This window comes from Lineus longissimus, chromosome 3, assembly GCF_910592395.1.
Source record: "Lineus longissimus chromosome 3, tnLinLong1.2, whole genome shotgun sequence".
Taxonomy (NCBI): domain Eukaryota; kingdom Metazoa; phylum Nemertea; class Pilidiophora; order Heteronemertea; family Lineidae; genus Lineus; species Lineus longissimus.
The window spans coordinates 24167185-24184599 of NC_088310.1; positions in this window are offsets into that span (position 1 = coordinate 24167185).

A 17415-nucleotide genomic window follows, 5' to 3' on the forward strand; every position below is an offset into this window, starting at 1 on the left:
TTTTTCTCATACCATTAATACCCCGGAGAATGATGCTCACAAAATTTACGCAATGCGAGGGAAACTCGCTTCCCGGGTGACGTAAAGATTACGTTCCCTTACCGGATGAATTCATACCCAGCCAAATACACGGTCTTTTGTCATTTTAACAAAAGCCCGCTCGCACTTAGGCCTAACTTTCCATTGTTCTGCTGTCTTATCAAAGGCTGTCATGTAAATCTTGATCGACCCCCACGAAACATGGTGGTCGATATACCTAAACCGGCACAGGGCCAATAAACGTAATGTACGACAGGTGTACATAAACATGAAATAGTCGTAGCAGTAAGACTGTAAGCGAATGAATTTCGTTTCGTTTAGAAAATCACGCATGTTTCCTTTGCCATGTTTACCAGCCCAAGGTCAAAATTAGGTCAAGGCACAAAAAACTGAATCATGTAACCGGTAAGCAGTTCAATACGTTTTGGACAGTGTGGTGCCGCACGTCATTCCAATTCTAATTCTGCCCTGATTTTCGCATAAAGTTATGAAATCAAGCTTTTTATATACATATCAATATACATGTACATGTCATAATTAAAGGTTTCATTACACAATCTGTTCAAGCAAAATGCAAGTAAAAGGATTCATTATATATCGTAAATTGCAAGAAAGTTAATTTATTATTTTCTATTGCAAAAGCTAATCACTTTGGCCCAAGAAAACTACGTCAGTGATTGAATATCTGATTGAATTTTGGTAAATCTTTGGAAGATTATAGATTGACTTTTATGACTAAGAGAAGAATATGAGATCTAATATAGGTTTAATTATGTAATCGTTTAAGCTGTCATGATATGAGTAAAAAAGAGAATGATTATCCCGATGCAACTTATCAGGGTATCTTATTTGTCAGTGGCATGTGGGCTCGATGAAGGAGTTGAAGAAGCCATTGTCGCCACCCAGTAGAAGTATTTTGGAGTTCAATACTGTTTAATCGTACGATTTCAATAGCGATGCCCATTGATCTCTCAACGAATACACCGCTAATGCGGAAAATCCAAAATCTTATAAAAATTAATGGGCTAACGACGAAACCACAACATAAAATAACCCAATATTACTCTACAAAGAGTTCAAATTCATTCAAATTCTCGAACAACTCGAATTCTTTCTCGCGCTTTTTGAGGAGCCCGTTATCACCTTTGGTAGACCACTTCTAAAGCGGCCCTCTTTCAAGTCATCAAACATGCCTTGAACACCAAGAATTCTATTTAATTCAATTATAATTTTCTCGTTTGATCATAGCGTGTATTCAGCGATTCGAAATGATAAGCAGCGTTTTTTGCGTCCTTCGGGGAAACATAATGGTAAATTATTGTAATCTTTTCGATTCTGTCTTTGTATTAAGAGATAGGCACAGCTTTTGATATCGGTTGAAAGGTACAGATTTCAAATAGTTGCGGAAATCGACAACTTTTTCTGAAAAGTTGTGAAGTTTACAAAAGGTACTGAATGGATGACAGGAATATTGAAAAATTGTTGAGATTCGTGAATGTGAAAGGGATTTGATATAGGATATAGGATATACGATTAAGTCGGAGATATAACCACTTTGTTTGTAAAATGCATCAGAAATATTAGATTTTGATCTTTCTGAACGCGGTTCGAACGTAATACATGTAGTAATATTTTTGAAAAGCAAGAGGCCTTACTTTCGGTTACGTTAGGTTTAAGTTTTCTCGTAACTAAGCGTACACCTTGAAAAGTTTGCAGGCCATCCTGAAAAACCCGGTTCGTGACACTTCAACAAGCCTTCATTAGTAAAAGTATCACTCGTGTTCTGTTTTCGAAGACCTTTTTAACATGCCGTGCAGAAGTTGTTATATCGAATATGCGGTGCACCGCGCAAATCTTGATTAAATTTCCCCTTGTTTTGATGGCAGGCACGCAAACGGAACCTACACGGCCACATCTGAGAGAAAAACCACAAGAAATTAATCTAAGAAATAAAATTTAGATCGTAATAATTAGATGAGACTTCAAAACGATGTTGCGCAATTGGTTGGGACCCCTTTAATCAAATCTATGTTTCAAGATGGAGAAGAACTCCTGTTGACTAGGAAATTTGGAGAAAATTATTTCTTTTCGACTGACTGGATATCTTAATGATATTGACTAATTGGTGTTGGATACAGCTCGCTAAGATTTATGAAGTTCAGATTGTAGAAGTAGAGTTTCTACTTAAATGTGCATCGAGATGCAGATGTAACGACATTTTTTGGCTAAAGTTATTTGTACTATACATGTAGTATAGTTACTTCAACGACGACCTGATTTGAATATGATTTTGCTTCGATTACAAACAGATATATACATCGATGTATCGCCAAGAATCTCTGAATATCAAGATGTTCTTGAATATATAGATGTGTAAACTGGAAATTATTTTAGAGTATGGACTATTTAGGTCCGTGATTGGAGAAAAGAACAATTCCACTAATAAAAGTGGTTTCCCGCTTGTTGCCGTCGCAGCAAAACTGCACCTGTCAGATCAGCGGCTATTTGGTAATATTGAAATTGCCAGCTTGAGCAGTTGAATAACGCGAAGTACTTTTAGTAATCATCAAAAGATCCCTCCTGCATCTGGAGGTAATTTTATATTACCAAATATTCGCTGAAACCATGTACTTTTGCCGCGTTGGTGACCGACGGACGGCAAATGCTCTCTTGGAATCAGTCTGCAGCACATCAAACTTTGTTTTGAATTGAAACTGGGTCTCGGCATACGCGGAAACTCCGAACAGGTTTGTTGGAAATGTCTCGTCATTGTTTTCATCAAATGAAGCGACAGCTTATCCTTCTTCACACTCTCCGATGACAATATTGCTAATTATCAACACGATTGCGTGAGCAGCTATACTTGATAATCAAAGAAAGCGAAAAAGGTCCTTGAAGACTAAATTCGTCGACCTTGAAATGAAGAGAAATAAAAAGTATGCCCTGCGGTCATCAAAAAGGAGGTATTGTGATTGATATTCAAGTTGGTTTGCGCGCAATAACCTGCAGTTATTCCCAAATTTTATTTCTTCGAAGCTTTTTTACTTTGATCAAGTGGTGTATTTCTCTTTGAAAGTGTTTAAGAGTGTCTCAATAATAAGTGGCCGTTAATTTTGGTTTCATCGCATCAACACGCGATCGCCCGTCAACCTGTTCAAATATAGGTCCAAAACGATGCCAATGGTTTGGCGTTGAATATCAAATTAGAATATCCATGCGTGGGTAGCTTTGAAGTGGAACGAACAATTTTGTCCTTCAAGAGAAATTTAGGTGTGTTTTTTTACATCTGTAGGATGAACGTTACGACAAAAGATTTGTTTTTCATAAATTTGATATTTCTAGTTACCAACTCAGCAAATGAAAGGTTCTTCTTGCTCCCAAACTGAGAAGAGGTTTGCCAAACTTTAAACTTTAGACGTCGATTTGTTTAAACTGATACTGAAATTTTTAGTCAAGCTATCATGCCAAAGCAAGAAAGAGTACAGGATCGCACTTTTGTTTGTATTTTTACCACATTTTATGATAAAAGTCACCTGTTCATTATACTCTAAGCCTGTTAAGCCCTGATGACAGCAAAAACATCATGCCGGAGTGGACTGTACCATAAATTTGTATTTTTCCTTACGCAGTCGATTTGTGCAATGATCCCTCGGTAGATGATGAATTAGATGGCCATGTGTCACCTGCGTTAGCAGCAAGGTTAGCCCTGATGGAAGCTAATTTGAATCTTGATCAGTTGGCTCCTGTGAGTTGGCTGTAGCCCGGGGCGCAGTTACAGTCAATCTCTCTCGGTCTGTCACCCTTTGTTAACGGACCATGGATTTCAGCATCTTTCGCCATGGGACAAGAAGGATGAGTAATGCTCGGTGACAACATCAAGATGACAAGATGTAACCTTCTTCTGTCATAATCGATTAGTTGCTAGAAATAGATATACTTGGTTAAACCCTTCAACGGCCAACAAAACAGAGGTTCCGGGAGTAAGATACCAAGACATGAAGTCCACACTGCTCTTAAAGCAAGTAAGTTATTTCCTGGGGGGCTTTCACTGCCACACAAGGAAACCACAGAGTTGGAATATCTTAGATATCTAGAAAAACGGTTCTTCGAGAAAAAACCTTCAAGTTTTCCTACCGATCAATTTATAAAGGCGAATGAGAGTGATGGGTGATATGAGAAAGTTTCGACCTTGAAAATATTTGCAATATATAAATGTACATGGTTTCTGTTTCCCTTTCTGCATAATTTGTCCTTCCCCATAAGTGTAAGCTTAGGAGGTCTGACAAATGACGCATCACCATCTCGCATAATGTGTCTCTCTATAGTGAATTAATGAGATGGAGATCTCATGTTTGCTAAGCATCGGTTAACAAGGCAGCTAGATTGGCCAGATTTATTCAATAGCAACAGAAGCAGATCAATTGGAGGGAGGGATCTGATTAACTCAAATCATCGCGTTTCGCATAAATCATTGCAGTATTGCAATTTTTGATAGATTTTTTGTCATCCGCATGAATTCAGACAAAATTCTAATTTTTTGAAAGGTTTTTACATTGTTTATCTAGTGGGTCATGTACCTTCGGGAACAAAAAAGAACTGCCGTGTGCTATAATACGTTGTTAGCAGTAACTGAATTCATTATCGACAAGACAAACTTGTTGTCAATTCAAAACAATAAGGAAAGACGACAGTTAAGTACCTGTTTGGAAACGACAATTTGGTAAACAGAAAGAGTGATTTATTTTAGCGAAAAGAGGCAAACTTTAACATCGTTCATACAAGAACTTACTCATTGTTCCATCATTCGGCTGTAGTCTCACCTCAGAAATTTCACTCGTTTGGTTTTGTGTATTTACAAAACAAATCTGTCAGAACGATCTGACCTTGCAAAAGTCCTTCTAGATATTAAGAAATCAAGCAATGAAAACAATCCTGATTACCATTTCTATCGGCAATTGATTGAATTTCAATCAAGTTAAGCTTTTTCCTTCAACAAGAGAAAATGATAAATTCAACCAGGAAATCTCCATATGTCCCGGGGCCGGATCACGACCATGCAAATATGTGAATTAAACCAATCTCGGGGGAAAGCAGAGATCCAAGCCCCGGGCGTATTTCGGCGAGTTCCCCCTAAGGCATGCAATCTCAACTTGTACTATGTCTACCGCTTAAGAGCCTGCTCACAATAACCTAATTTTACTGCGCAATATTTGGCTTTTCAAACTCCCTGATAGATATTTGGTAAGTTAGGTCGATGGAGAGGCCCAATTATCGTTCTAATCGAGCTATGAATCTACACTGATGATGACCGCGCACGTGGCCAAATTTCTTCCGTCGGCAAACTCCAAATTTCCCGGACAGGGAACAAATATTATAAACATCGTAATCTTTTTTCCGCAACACGCACTTCGTGTTTTCCATGCATGATCAATCTCAAGATATTGATATTATTCAATTTGATCTGGGAGAAATTGGAGATTATCCGGTGGCTCTCCTACCAATTGAACATATTCGAAATGATCTCGGAAATATCAAAGCCAATGCTTTCTCAAACTATTGCCAGTCGACGCAAAACCATTTCAAACTACTGAACATGTATCCTTACACTGAAGGTTATAGTCTTCATGTTGACACACTCGTAGAAATAAAGGTTTTATAACTTTTGAAAAAATTAAAAAGATTTTTTCAGCCAACCGTGGAGGTTTTTCAGCGAAGTGAAAACAAGCACATGCCTGGTTTCAGGCCTGCGGTAAGTGAAGCAGTGGGACGAGGCGCAATGGGCAGCCAAGGAGATGGAGGAAACGTGTTGTGGTCTTATGTCTCAGGGATGAAGAGCCTAGGCAAGTAAGTGCAGCAGGTTTGTTTGTAAGGGGGCGTGTGGCGGCTTTTTCTGACACGAGTAAGTACTTCTCATCCGACATAACTACACAGCTTCAGTTCATAACGTAGGCTCCAGGTGGCGTATTACTTCTCAGAATCGGGATTTGTCATTATCGTGGTAAGAAGGCATGGAAATATTTCAAGGTGCATGATAGCCTGCAAGTCTCGACTTAAAAAATTATTTCCAACGACGAAGTCTCGAAATAACGCATGATGTCAAAATAGGCTTTTCAGGCCTCTGAACAGCTGCTCATAAGGAAAGGCGTACAAGGCGCGTATAGAGGTTTTCTGTTACATGTACACATTTATACGCCGGTGATTGAATTTTGTTTTGGGAACTCACTTCATTTTCAAAGATCGTCAACTTAGTGGATTGGAAGTGTATTCTAAGTAGAACGTGTACATTTACTGCTCATGATATGTCGCCAGCTTCCTCTATGGACCTCCCGAAACTGTGAATACTGAAATCAACTACTGCCAGTATCTTCTCGGAGATTGTGGTTCTAACCTTATTTTGGCAACAAAACCAAAAGCCCAATCTGGAAAAGCTCGCCTCAAACCAAACATCTTTTAATAAAACACTCGTTAACCATTTTTATGATAAGTGTAAAGATGTCCTCGAAAATATCCGCCATATCAATATATATCAACCGTTAGTGCAATGGTTCAAGCCGCTCCTCCCGAAACTTGACGATGCGCTTGTCTTATCTTCTCTTCACTATTGACATCAGAAAGGCTTTAGCCATGGACAAATCACCGGTTTTATCAGACGGTGGAAAATCCAATTTACCTTCGGAGGCGCAAATGCGGAGATTTCTTAGGCGCGGCCAAAACAGGCAGAAAAATCCGAACGAAGTGCGCAGTATTCCAACGCGCTTGGTTCGTTTGAAGACAATTGAATTAAAATGCAATGAAATCAAGTGAAGGTTAGCAAGATGCGATGTGGTGTTATTCGCTTCATCTAACTAGTTAAGACCTCTGTATCTTCCTGTGTGTCATCAATGTTCTGATTGAGTTCCGCGCCGTGAAAGGTTGGAGAGGGATGGTGCTATAATCAAGGGCAGCAGTGGTATATAGGTCCACGAAGTCCCAATGTCCCACACGTAAACATCGCATCGAAGTTGACCCTGCATAAAAGATCCTTTGCTCACTGGACTCTCTATCCTATGACATTTCAAACATCTACACCATTACATCGCTCGACTTCCCACAATTTTGAGACGAGATGGTGCAGGGCCTCATGCGGATGATGTAGGCCCCTACGTCAGTCATGTGGTCCACGGCTGCACCATGACACCAGGAACTAATACCTCCCTAGCTAATCAGGATACAAATTTGCGACAGATTCGCTTCGCTAGGGGCCGAAGCTTTGACAACTTATCATTGGGGAGCCACCGCTCCGGGCCGCGCGGCATGGGTCACATTGAGCATTAAAACCTAACGAAGCGAAAGATTAAGGAGTTCTATTATGAACACATTAAGAATCAATCGGGAGAAGGAGGTGGGTGGATGAGACACGCCTAGACTGTTAGCGTTTGTTTCTAGTTGGCGCTATTCATTAAGTGAGGCGAAAGCTATTCATGACGTCCTTCACAGTGTCCTCGTTTTTCATGAAACGAATATCAACTCGCAAGATTACTACTAAGCCGCGGCGAAAACGTGCCCACATACAGATCTATAACATGATACATCCATGATACATCAGCTGAACATCCTTACAATATGGGATTGTGTCAGTAGCAATCTTAAATGTTCCCCTGGTGAAAAGTCCTTTCGTTTTGTACGGTGACGGATTAAAGCATAAAACCCAGGACCTTCCAAATCTCAATCTCATGCAGATATTTTCCCGGACAATTTAACCTAGGACATCTAAAACTGTTACACCAGCCTACCTCAATAGGAGTAGTGTACGAAACCAACAGGACTACACTACATAATACCATTACTTCAACGACTAGAAAACGCTGTGATAAGTCACATGTACAGATGCGGTGCTTCGGAATGCCTTGCCGAATCCAACGCTAAACGTGTTATCCTAAAATTTAGGATATGAAATGACCAGCGAACAACTGCAACTATGCCGTCGATAGTTTTCCTCGTCGTCAAACCTTCAAGATTTGTTCTTTCCAAACAATATCAGTTCATAATTGAAGACATCAATGGTTGGACCATTTGCTGGAATCTCCCTCGGGGCTCGTCTTCTTTATCATTAGAGAACTTTCGCCACGCCGTCCGAGATCCGATCCGCCGAGAACGGATCTCGTTCTCGATCCCGTTCCCGGAAAGTACGTTGCGCGCATTCGCCACGCCGTTCCGAGGACGGGTATTTTTTTACGTCACCTGCAGCTCGTTGCTATGGTGATTCTGTCAAAATGGCGGCTGATCTCAGACGGCTAGGAAATTTTGCTTTCGAAGATGACGAATTGATGCAGGTTATGCATGAACATTTATTTTTTGCTGACGCCCAAGATAAGGAGAGCACGTTTAATCCCAACTGGCCAAGATTCGACTTGAATCGACTGACTGACGCACAAAGCAAGGAACAATTCAGATTCTACAAAGATGAAATCATTGAAATTGCAAATGTGTTACGCATTCCAAATGTGGTTCAGTGTCGGAATCGCTGTGAGGTTAAGGGTCTTGACGCCCTCTGCATGACTCTGAGACGGATGGCGTATCCCAATAGGCTCAGTCAAAGTGAAGATGTTTTCGGAAGGCCGACTTCTGTCATATCGTTCGCAATCAATGAAACCGTCGATTACATTTACCAAACTCATGTTCGAGCCTCGGACAGAGCCCCATTGTTGGCCTACGGAACAATGGGATTAAGCCCTTCGGGAGCCCTTGACGAAAAGGCCTATCATTCATTCATCAGACAAGAGATGAGAGAGCCATCCCTACATACATTATTAGGCCTACGGTTCTGACACACAGTACATTTACATGTTAATGTACACTGCTGATGTAGGCCTACATTTCTGCGCCTTAGAATTGGCACTGTTTTACCATGTTTACAGCATGAAAAACAAATTAAAATCGTGCAGGATGGCTTCACTATCAACTCAAGAATGTTTTGCACCCATATTCGTCCTCATTTTGTACATACCGCGAGAGTATCCCACAGGTTTGCCATTTGAATAATTTTTGATAGCCGCGCAGCCGTTCCCGGAAAAGCCACTCGAGATATATCGCCTGATTCACGGCATCCGGTTTCGGGATCGCAATCTGATACCCAAATACTGATGACGTCATTCACATTTTTGGCCCGTTCTCGGAGATTTGGATCTCGGACGGCGTGGCGAAAGTTCCCTACTGTTCATTTTAACCGCAGAGATAACATCGCCAATCTGTAATCAAACTATTGTACCTTGGAAGACAATAGCTGACCCATCACTAATAGTAACGCGCAAACTCATTCGATAAAAGTGATAAAACTATATTGCCAATTAGCGGAAGGAAATGACAACGGGCGTGTGGAAAAGGCTGACAAATTGGCTGCCGGCGCGCGGGCTTGTTTGGCGGGATTTCTCCTTTGGTAGCAGACGATGCGATGTTTGGCTGATTGAGCGGAAATCGAGAAAGGTAAAGGTGGATAAAGCGCGAGAAACGGAAATGGGATCCAAGCAAGCGTATTTCGTCAGATTGGTGATTGATTCTTGCTATTTTCTTGTAGAATTCAGGACGATAGTCATCGCTAGCAGTGTTGTTCCGAATAAGGCGGAGTGAAGAAGCAACATTCAACACGTTTATGTCGAAAACGTGCGTGAAGCAAGTTCCCAACACTATTTACCACGGTGGCTAAAGGTATCGGTTAGCCGGAGAAAAATACGTGTTAACCTGGAAATGACGAGAGAAAAGAAACATACAAAAGACTAGTTCATTTTGAGGGGCGAAAGGCCCGCGTGATTTTAATCCGATTGTACCCCTCTAACACTGTAATGAGAGGGTCTTGTTTCTATTGTGTTGCAAAGGTAAACCAATACCTTTACCTACCGTGTTTACACCAACCTTAAATCAACACGGCGTTGTACTGATTCCCTCTACAGGTTTGGCAATACGTTCATCAACGACTTCACCACTCTTAGTAAGAATTGAGATTTTGCTCCTCCCGTTTTCTCTGCCAGAAAACACAACATACTGTCCTGAAATATTTACCGATACTGCATTTTCTACCAGATGCGGATTCCACCCACCTCGACCTCTCCGACACTGATCTTCCACATGAGCAATCTCAGCGAAGGAACGTTGTCTTTAATGAAGTGTACCGATTAAGACACGGGAGTTGCCCGCTTGCTAATGAAGGAGACAGCTCTCATAGCCAGTGGTCAGTGTTTGACAACCAGCATATGAACCGGCGAAATGTACGGGAGGTCGCTTATAATTAGTATGGCTTGAGGCGTGAGGTGCTTGTAAGGAGCCTCTTTGCAGGTGGCCGCCCTTAATTATCATGAAATGGCCAATCAACCCAGATACATTTGCTCAAGTCTTTGGACTCTGTTGCAATATTTTTCTAGCCACATGGTGAGAGGAGCATGCCAAATCAATTTCGCTAAATCTGTCAATTTTGATATCAAATTGTTATTTCCACAACAGTGGCGTTGCTCATCTTTGCATGCCTAGTATGTACACATACCGCTGATGCCGCTTCCTAGACGAATCAGGTTCCCTCGATCAGGATGTCAGGAGATCCAAGCAGATCGAAGGCTATATTCTCTCTGCCAGTAGTGATAGCAATTTTACTTTGAGGTCCCGGATGTGACAGAGGCGCGTGATGATATCCAAATCAAAAGATCCTCACCAAACCCACAGGAAACCCGCCCCGAATATAAAGGAGAGACAGGTGTACATTGCACCATTTATCCCCGATTTTTTGTATCAGTTAATCCAGGGCTGGTCGATGGCTATGATTCTAGTTCTTTCATACACCTGTGATTTACTCCAGGAATCGAGTAGGAATCCAAAATGGCGATGTGTGTTGGCCGTCTCGTAACGGCGTGGTTACCCGACTGCGCAATTTGAATAATGAGAGATAGAGAAATGCCCTCGAAGCAGACGATGCATGACGCCGCGACCTTTCGCGATCGAACTCATTTACATATTTTGCAGTTCCGCAGCAAACTTATGAATATGCAAATGAAGCTCAGGTGACAGCTTCCACTTCATCGCGCCAGAAGAATGTCCCTCTAATGAACGAGCTGCAGAATTGAGTGAATATTGAATTCGTTTCTTTTTACCTTCGCCAGTCTTCGCCCCGCATCAAATATCATTATCAGCTATTACTCATGGTCAATTTCAGCGAGCGTCAATTTTTCAGATTGATTGTTTCCTAATTGTCGCACAGTTTCAATTAAGAGGTCTATTGTCGGATCAATCAGAATCCGATATGCTGACAATGAAGATATATTGAGGTTACTGTATATTCGCTATCTTTAGGCAATGAATAGTTGGCCATTCAATTTGGGAAGAAAAGGTAAGAGAGGGAGATTTGTCAGTAATGATAGGGTCAACCAGGCCGCCATGTCCACCTAATGATCATGTCAATGCATTTTATATTAGAGTAGCATATCATCTTATCCTGTTTGGCGAAGACCACCGAGTGTACATCCCACTGTAAGCAGCCATGCACGAGGAAATGGGATTAATAAACAAGATTTCTCGCCAGTTAGAAGCAGTTGCTTTGCATCCTTACAAGGTAATTGAAGTATTGGGACAAAATGACTGAGAAGGTCCCGAATAAATGCTGAAAACTTTCTTGTGTTAATACAAATTAGGAAGCGTTTTTAGGCGACCAGTTTCGGAATCTAGTGTGATTGAGGAACAGTGTACCTTCTGTTAACGGTCTATTGCGTCCCCTAATAACATTCAAAGATTTCAAACATGTCCACGTAGTTTTTCCTCGACTTAAGTGTCACTTAGCGAAAATGCGTTGAAATAGGGATAGTACTGTTAAGTCATTAATCTTGAGCAGAGATGTATATTTGGCCACGGGAAGGAATCGGTCAATCTGGTTGGTTTGAGATAAGTGTCTTGCTACTTGAATCATCATATCATCCACACCTATTGCTTTCGGACACTACAGCTACCAAATTACATTCTCTGCCAGAGTGGCGGGCGAGTAGATGAAGTTCATCTCTTTTCAAAGGAACTATTCTGGCCAAAAGCTTTTTTCATTACAAGCACTCTGTTAGAAAGAGTCCAGTTGATGAAGTGGCCATTTGACATTGGGAAGGCTATTTGTTTGAAATGAACTTTCCAAATGAACGGGTTTGCGTCCTGATATAAGTGTTCTTGATTCACCACGGCCGGGTGACATACTATGACCATCAGAAAATGGTACCATGTAGCATTGTATGGGTTGCTGAGGAAGTATCATATATAATGTACAGATACTTTTTATTGAGATTTCGTAGCCAGATCAGAGTGCTTCTACAACGTTCATGTCATTAGCTCATCAGGTGAATTCCAACGAATTTTCATTGGTTAATTAACTGGAACCGTGTAGTGCCATTAGTCTGCGTGGCGCACCTCCTCCAAGCAGCTAACATCCGCCTTGTGACGACAGCGACTCCCGCAATCCCGACCACTCACTCTGACCTAAAACCATTCCTCAGGGCTCAAATTACCACGCTCTAGCTTAGTTAACGCAGCCCAAATCCTATAATTGTATTTGATTTTAATGATCAGATATCGCTCAGGAGAGTCGGAACAAGAAGCACGTGCACTGTCAATTTTTCTAATTAATCCCCAAGCGTTTTTAACATTCAGAAAGCATGACTCTTTGGCAGGGAGAGAGTAAGAACTCGAACGTAAGGGACATGATGAACATACAGATTACTCCGCCAGACGGGGCAAAGCAATCACTGATTAAGCCGAGGTCGACCTGGCTACGTTGAGGTTTAGACATCATAAAACCTCCCTGGACAGATGGAGATTACTGGAGAAAGTGACCTCCTAATCGGAGTTTTTGTTGATGGAAGATCATCTTTAGAGCTTCCAGTCATGTTAGCTTGTTGACAGACACGCAATCTTGAGAAGAGAATTCCTGTCGCCCTGACTGCTGTCTAACTTTACTGCACCTCACGGAAGACAAAATTAATTGGAGCGTAAGCAGTCCGCGGCTTTGTTTAGTGACGATGCTTTTCAGTCTACGGAAAGCATCACCAAATAAAAATGACATCCGAGGACGCCACCAACTGCTCCGCATGTGGGACGTCTTGATATCGCGCATTCGAAGCAGATTGGATTTTGTGTGACTTTTTGTGAGCTTTGAGGGTGAACATGTACATTACAATGTTGATAACTTGACTAATCTATCCGAGTGTTCAGTAGGAATAGAAGACTACTTTACCGTATTCTCATAAATTTTAATGATCTGTTTCTGCGAAATGTGTCCTCGCAATCTTTTTATTTCGTCGCCCAATTCACAGAATTGAACTGAACACAATGACCATTAGATTTTTGAAACGCGGCGCTTTGAAGAAATCCCCGAAGATAATGGACTTGAAGCACAAGTAATGGGGGAATTCCACTGGGAATGCCCTCATGTTGGGCTGAAGATCCTTGAGGACTGTCTCTTACGGACTGACAGGTGATTTCAGGGTTACTTCGCCTTCACACCTTTAGGACATATAACACAATGTCGCCTGTTAAGGGGCCATCTCAAGCGACAAACGGAACGCATACAGTTGCTCATAGAAGAAGAGGATTTGCTGCAAAATGCGTGGGCGATTCCCACGTAGCACTATACTGACACCAACTGGTGGTGTAGTTCGATTATCTCCAAACATTCACACTGTGCTGAGTGTATCGCAGCTATATACTCTATTTTACCTCTACAAGGTCAGAGGTCACTGTGCATTTGTTGCCCTTATCTTTATTTTGCAGGACCTATCGAGTGAAGACGAATGAACCAATAAGGCTGCAGTGGCACGATGCAACCACGTTCGGTCCCGTATACAGTTGCTCTTGGTGTTGGTTACAATGATCTAACCCTGGCTTAATTGCTTTACCATGGTAGGAAGCAACAACCCATAATCCCATGCAGATGAAGGTAGTCTACGGCCATTTTCAGAAACTTCTTAAGAACAAGTGAGAACGAGTTGGCCCTATCGGGTCTAACGCCTTTCGAGTATGTAAAAGGCCACTGTAAAGAGCCACTCTGGCATGTCCGGCATTCTTGCGTCCCTTGAGCTCCTTGCCCTTGTATAGCTTTAAACTTCTCAGGAATGACATCCTGATCAAAATACCAAGGATGTCACTCGACGGATCCTATTTGAATACAGAGTATGTCACTGTGGAGAAGCTCCCCACTACCCATCTCGCACGCCATGTGTCCTAATGATGGTGGCCAATTGATTTCCCCGGCAATGAGAGTCAAGAGTTTGGATGTTGTTCCATGAATTGTCCCGAGGCAGGGATTGTGGTTTGCGCTTACGATGCAGGTAGTAATAAGCCTACATGTATTAAGTTTCCGATTGGTTGTTCATACTATAAAGATCGAGCTGTTTCGGCAAGATTGGGCCTCCTTCTACACGACAATGTTACCTCATACTTAGGTACAAAAGAACATGCTATCCCGTTCGCTAAAACCAGTATGAAACTAAACACGAGAGTCTAGCAGGAGCAAGGTCAGATAAAAAAACCTCGAAGTCGCCGATTGGGGTTCTCTCTTATCTCACAGAATATTGATATGTGGAATATTTTATTGCACTCAGTATGTTTGATTCAAACCCGACCCAGCCAGTATAACTGTGCACTATCGTCACCCGAAGACTAGATTCTCGTGGCATGTACAACGCCCTGGTTGTAAAATTACGCAATTATGGCTGAGAAAAAAGCAATATTGGGACAGCTTGTATCGTACCACAGGCATGGTCTATGATTCTCCTATCCTGGAGTCGTGATTCTTTCTCCCTTGTAATTACATAAATTAATGCAGAAACGACGAGGTGGTTTCTTAGGATATCATAATCAACCTAGCAATTTTCTAATTAAGAAATTTAAGAAGTTTTGTTCGTTTTAATTCTATGCAGCGAAGCAGTTGTTCGAGTGAGTCTAGACTGAGTGTTTGGATGTCATACGAGGATCAACAAAAGGTTAAAGTGATGATCCAATCAAAGGGGCAATATCTACTTCTTTCAAGTTTGTCTCAAACAGAAAGTTCTTAATATATGATAAATGATAACCGTCTCAATAGCGAACTTACTCCAAGTTTTACGAAGGTTTTCAGGGGAGTGCTAGGTTAAAACTACAGCGACTGTTGCATTTTACTGATTGTTTGCATTGGACGGCGTAATATAAATCCCAACCAACTGCCAATAGAAGAGTCAATAGTCCTGTTAGTACCTGTCCGAGACTTTGAAGATTGAAGGCGATTGAGAGATTGAAGAAGCAGACCGGTAGCATCTTGAATCTGCAAATTAACCAAGCACTACGTCATGACCTTGACCTTATTGGACGAACGAAGCATGAACGGAAGAATGGTACAAGTTACGTCAAAATGGATATTTGTTCATTCATGGGAACTTAAAAAGAGGAAATACTCCAAGAAGTCTGTCAAGTGCATTAAAAGGTTCTCTCTGACCTCTTTTCGATTGCACTTGTCGGAACTGACGCAGAAATGTTCTTGATATTGACTTCCCCGGTCCGTATGGCGATGATCACTGCCGTGAAGCCCGGAGCAGTCTTTGTCCACGATCCGCTGCCCGGCGCGTGCCGTCATTAGCTCAGAGAGAGCCGCCCGTCGACCTGAAAAGGCTCCCTGCCAAGCTCCAACAACGACACACCTGTCGTCAAATTGACACACGCGGCAAGAATTTGAAGGCGCAAGTTTGTTTTCATTTTGTAGAATAACGCTGGGAGTAATGCATTCCTTTGGCCGTTAGTTATCTCTCTCTTGTCGAGTTATTTCTCTGGACATCCCTTGATCAACATCTCAGGATTTCTTCACGGTTCATGAACCAAAACGTTAGATAAAGTCAACCAGCCCATACCCAGTAATTACAACGTCAGATATCTAAGGATAGAATGGTGCTGACACAAGATCCATGGTGTCAGATTCTCATGATTAGGGGTCCGTCCCATGTATACCCCGTGATTTCGTGTCGGGGCCCGGCCCACCACATGTTCCTCATAAACTCACCCTCATACTCTCGTGACAGAGTCGAGACCGATCAGAGATCGTGTGGCGCCTTGAAGATACATGTACCAAGGCCATCTCTCATATACATGTATATATAAGAATCTTGAATTCTAAGAGAAAGCCTTTCAGATGTCGGCTTAATACATTTGTACTTGGTTGTTTCAGGACCACTTTGTTGGGTAGCGTCTTTATCAGGCATACATAACTTTTTTCCTCATCAACTTTATCGCAAAGTTGATGACCTTATGTTTAGAATGACAACAATGTATGCAAGATAAACATAAAGGTATCAAAAGTTTGTTGATGGGACGTCAAAGAGTCAGATTTATGGCAGAAAATCCCTACAGATGCGAGACTAACAATGCGCCGTTAATACCATTGTTTTTGCCACCAAGACTGAGATCATTTGGCGCGTGCCGTGGCCACCACGAGACTTGAGCAAAGCCACGGGGACAAGTTGTGCCAATTACAGCCATTGTGACTAGACCAATAGGCTACATTATGAATATAAAGTAACGACCAAGTGTCGGGGGGTCCGCGATCGCTCCCTCAAGTATATGGATTAATCAGACGTAATTCATCGAATATGCTTTTTTTCTTGCTTTTTGGGTTGATGGGGTCGGCACGGACCACATTCATCCGCTCTGTGACGTCTTGAGGACGTACGTGTAACTTTATGTCGGTGCTATTTGCAAGTTTGTACCACCAAGCACTTAAATATCTTCATGGAAGTCCATGGTACCACTGAGCTTGGTTGTTCAAATCAGGCCTACCACTTACTTGTCCGTTAAACTAAAACTTGCAAGTATAATATTGAGTATAATTGACTTAACTGTGACCTAACTTGTTTTTCACAACGATGTCTCCTGACTGGCATGACAATTTCTCACTAGGAAGAATAGCATATATATTGTAACTTCCCTTCTAAGCGGTCAGTGGTCAAACCTATGATGTCTTGCATGCAATCTTGGCCTGAACTTTGAGCGCTTGGAAGAGGTTGAAGTATGTGAATTACATTTCACCGCTCTGTCCAATTACAGCGAATCGAAAAGGAATGTAATCAACTACAAATTCGAATGAAACCTTATGAACAAGGTAGCAAAAATAATCCAACTATAGTAATGATAACTCAATGATAACAATAAACATATCATCACTAATATCGTCAGTTATTCAGTTATTTTCTTTCTCCAAGGTGGAAGGTGTCAACTCGTATTGTATTTTGATTACATTCAATTATTGCCATAATTAGGTTGAATATAAGTCAATTTCTCTTCGTTATGTTGCCGCTTCGTCCTAGTTAAGCATCACTGGTCACTTCTCTCAAGTACAGAGGTGCGGCCTTACATCAAAGT